The 4,611-nt window shown below is 46.1% G+C and overlaps 1 protein-coding gene across 1 annotated transcript in view; it reads right to left on the bottom strand.

Annotated features, from left to right (window-relative positions):
- TPT1 (tumor protein, translationally-controlled 1) overlaps window positions 1-4,611 on the bottom strand; it is a 23,728-nt gene that overhangs the window by 4,697 nt on the left and 14,420 nt on the right. The window contains exon 3 of the mRNA XM_009322829.1: window positions 888-894. The gene's annotated coding sequence lies outside the window, so the exon portion shown is untranslated. The remainder of the gene's footprint in view (window positions 1-887; window positions 895-4,611) is intronic.

Genomic DNA, 4,611 nt, shown 5'->3' with positions numbered 1-4,611 from the left:
TGTAGCCTTCTGCCTCTTGCTGATTTTTCCGCTGACCTGGGCGTGAATCTTACTCTTCAGCTCTGGCACAGGCTCGGCTTTCAAGGAGAAACTCTCCGAGCCTTTCCCAGGCACCTCGAGGAAGCGCTGCTGCGTGTCTCCCACCGCGGTTGGGAGTGCCGCGGGGTCATTCGCTGTGCTCACTCCATTATCAGCCTGGTAACGTGTCTGTCGGCTGCCCTGACCGCCTCCAGCTTCTGCCTCCTCACCTATAGGGTGTTTCGCTATGATCTCCGTCATCTGTAATGACTACTGCGATGTGGGCTGCGCTCACTCGCTGCTGAGGAGCTCCTGACACCGTGTAAGGGCCGTGACGTGTATTCACTGCACTGAGTGCTGTGCCTTCTCCAAATAAATGGTATTTTTTTAAATGGAGAAATAATTAAGAAGCTGTTAGACTCTTCCTGTTATTACTCCCTCAGATAAATCGGGTTGGGTATGTTCAGAGACACCACTTCCGCGCTTGCGAAAGGACTGGTCGGGGCAAGTCTATTTTTCTTACTTTTCCACAGATAAGTGAGGTTAAGCCCAGCAGCCAGGGTCGAGATGAAAGGCAGAAGGACAGTAATACCTAGGCCTCTTTTTCCCCCCTTGCACATACTTTTGTGCAGCAGCTTGTCACGGTTGAAATAAATGTAGACCTCCCTTGAACCCTGCTTCTTAGGGGACATTGACAAAATACCTTCAAAAGACATCGTGGGACCTAAAATGCTTAATGCTGCTAACCATCCCGAGCTTGACAGAGACACCAGGGCACAGGATACGATTCCCTGTCCCTCACCCTCCTCAGGCAGTAAATCACTCATTGCTTGCTTTGTGTGTGGCAGAGGAGCTTGTGTTTTACCTCCTCCCCTCCTGCTATCCCTTCCTTTGCTCCAGATATCAGTGCACTTTTTTTTGTTTCAGATGGTCTAGCTGCTTACGTAATCTAATTAAATTTGTAAGTCGTTCTCTGCTGCTTTTCACCTTCAAGACTACTGCTGCTATTTTAGACCTGAAGAAGGGGCTTCTGCCCAAAAGCTTATCTGTTTTTTTCTCAGTGGCAGCTGGCCTGATAAAAGATAGCCCCTCTTTTTTCAAACTACAGTACAAAAAGAGCAACTTACATCTTTAGCAGTGGGTTGAGTGACAGGGGAACATTTGGCTCCTTCTCCATAGTGTAATATGCAGCTAAAAACATCCAGTTAGTAGGTGTGCTTCAATTTGGTTTTATTTTGAAGAGATTGTTCTAGAAAAATGAATATTTCTGTAGTAGTATTGAAACCTCTTACCAATTCCGCGGTTGACTCAATTTACTGGAGTCGGGGTAGAAACCCTTTGGCACAACTGCTAAGGTAGACGGACCTTCAGGTTGCTTTGCCTGTAGGTCTATATTCAGAGTTGCAGCTGTGAAATGGCAGATATTATTTAAAAATGCATCGGTTAAATAGGTCAAGGCTCCTGTGTGAACACCGATTTGATATGGAGTGAAGCTAAATCAATATCAAGTTGAAAAAGCTATAAATGAGACTAGGAGTCTTGACATGGCAAGGTTCTGCATCCTTTTGGGTTGCTTTTAAAACTGATTTAAACTCAGACAACCCTGAACAAATCCCAGGACTAAGTTAGTGATATTTTAACTGGTGTAGGCTTTGCAAGAAGCACTTCACCAAGGTACCAGTGCTGAAAATTTCCTGTGGTGCCATATAAACAGATAATTATGTCATGTGCTGATGCTTTGTGATGAACTAGATTAGAAAATGCATTCTTTTTTTTTTTTTCCCCAAAAACCAGCATTGTTGGAAGAAAACCATAGTGTCCCTCACCTGCCTTCTGTGCAGGCAGCCCCTTCAAGCGCCTCTCACATCCAGCCAGGGTTAATACATTCTGGAGTGGTAGGTTAAAAAGGTGCTCCCTCTGCAGCAGGGTCTTTTTAGGTGCCGACCGACATCTAAAATGATGTGACAGGTTTTCCTGGCAGTGTACCTCATCTTTGGAGATGTGTAAATCCCCAAGGACTGACGGAAGTCCTGTGTTTTTATAGATGAGGCTTTTAGTATCATTTGAGGAGGATTTTCTAGGCAGGTGTCTGCAGTCTCACCAGAAGCCTTTCTCGTAGAAGACACATCTCAGGTAGTTGTGAATTATTGCAGCGTTACTGACTTCCATCGAATATTAGCATCTGGATATGACTGTGCTCAACTAATTGTTTGTGTCTTGGATTAAAATGGCAGGTGACAGCTGATACTTCGCCATTCTTTCTCTAAGCAAACAGTACGTTTTCAGCCCATCGTGGCAACTCCCATTGAGCTGTATGAAAAGGGAGGAGATCCTGCCTGCAGCTAAATCTCCTGCCAGGTGCAGTCAGTGGAAATGCATGAGAGGTGAGGCTGGAGGAAGAGAGGTGAGGCTGGGCTGTGACGTAAGGGACGGCACCAGTGCGTTTTTCTAACCTTTGTAAAAGGCTGTGAAGGTCACATAGTAGTGGTGATATTTTACATCATTTGCTGGATGCAGGGGAGTGGGTCCTAAAATATATACACATATCCCGGTAGAGAGAAACCGGAAAATTGAAGACTAAGTGACTGAGCAAGACCTGGCACTGCAGAGAGGCCTGGCAGGGCAGTCTGTGCCCAGTGCCCCCTTCCCCGGCATGTCTCCTGGCACGAAGGCTCTTGCACTGGGAGAGAGGATGCATGACAAGCCCGTGATCAGCTTGTGTTTTCACACATCTGGGCTGGAATTTAGGACCGAAACTGGAGCTGAGACTTTGTAGCCCCTCATTCCACCCACCCAGATGGAAACTGTAGCTCTAACTGGTTTTGTTCAAGTTCTTTCCCCAGGGAGTTTCAGGGCAATAAAGATTTGATCTCTAGGTACTAAACCTTCTTGTTAATTGGGGATTGACTTCAGAAAACCAAGCCATCAGTTTGACTCTTTCAGGTGTGTTTAGGTTACGCAATTCAGCCTTTCAGTCCCTGGCAATTTTGGATCTCGAGCCAAAATTCATAATTTAGATCTACGTTGGCAGTGTACTAAGCCAGAATCCCAGATCCCAAAATTGGTACTTGAAAGAGTTGAGCTTTGATCATCAGTGGAGCTTATCGGGTCTGATCTGTTCACAAATAACGGAGTATGTTAGACTGGATTAGATGGATGAAGATATTCCAGACAAAGGCATCCCTTTTTAGAATACAAGAGAGGTCTTCAGTTCAGCAACAACCCCTCCTGCACTCAGAAGAAATGTAGGTGTTGCTACCCTGACGTTTACAGTATTCACAATTCTTCCTGTTGCAGCTGGATCCCCGAAATTCCTCTACATCTTCCTTGGCTGTACACCCACAGCTCTGTTTTGCTTGACGGCCTTGCTGCACTTCTTCAAACAGACAGAGAGGTCACTGCGCAGCAACAAAAAGCCTTTTTATCGGTGACATTACACGCACCAGTTCAGCTTACCTAAAACCCTGCCAGTGGGGATGCGTGAGGGTGTCAGGCTCCACTGCGACTAATGCGTTTTCAGGAAAAACAGGACTGGAATTGCCAAGAAAAGAAGCACCTTTGAAGCAAGGTGCTGCCCAAAGCTGCAGCCACATTTTAGACTTAGTAACCTTATAAAGATCCATGTGACTAAAAGAACTATGGTAGTAAGGCCTGCCCCTGTCTTGGGTCTGCTACCATTCAGTGTTTCACTAACGTGCTGAGTGCTGGAACAGAGGGTGCATTCACTAAAATTGCAGACAACGTTATGTTGGGAGGGACCACAAGTGTATTGGAGATTGAGATTAGAATTAAAAAATGATCTTGACACATGGGACAAATGGCCTGAATCGTTAGAAGGCACTTGGACAAGGCCAGTAGGCTGATGAGCAGTCAAACAAATTTACTAAAGGAAATTCTGTCGAAGGCTTTTAAACACAAAGATGCAACATGACGTTCAGGCAAGCTCTGAGCCACACACTGCTAGAAGCTGAGAGGGTGTATGGGGGAAGTGCTGCCTTATACTGGCCCTGGTCCTCTGCTCTTCCTGAGGCTTCTGCTGCTGCAAATGCCAGGGGACGCTGAGCTGATGCTGGACTCCATACGGCTGCTCTGACGTCATGCTCTTGAGTGCAGAGCAGAAATGATCACAGACACAGGACAGAGAACTGGGCAGCAGTTCTGCAGAAAATATCTGGGCTACTGGCAGATCCAAAGCTGAACCAGAATCATAGCACCATAGAATCGTTCAGGTTGGAAAAGACCCCTAAGATCACCAAGTCCAACTGTTAACCTAGCACTGCCAAATGCACCACCAAACCATGTCCCTAAGCACCACATCTACATGTCTTTTAAATACCTCCAGGGATGGTGACTCCACCACCTCCCCAGGCAGCCTGTTCCAATGCTTGACAACCCTTTCAGTGAAGAAATTTTTCCTCATATCTGTCTTACCTGTTTTAAGAAAAGCCCACGCCATATTGGAATATGTAAGCGGTGATGTTATGTGTAAGAAACATCTGCTGTCTTAAAGATGTGAGGGGCTGAGCTCTGTTCAGTGCTGCTAATACCTCCTGGAACACTGACTCCAGTTTTAGCAACGCACTTTGAAAAAGG

Source organism: Pygoscelis adeliae, unplaced genomic scaffold (genome assembly GCF_000699105.1).
Source record: "Pygoscelis adeliae isolate BGI_AS28 unplaced genomic scaffold, ASM69910v1 Scaffold74, whole genome shotgun sequence".
NCBI classification, from domain to species: domain Eukaryota; kingdom Metazoa; phylum Chordata; class Aves; order Sphenisciformes; family Spheniscidae; genus Pygoscelis; species Pygoscelis adeliae.
This window is presented reverse-complemented; position numbering and strand designations above follow the sequence as displayed.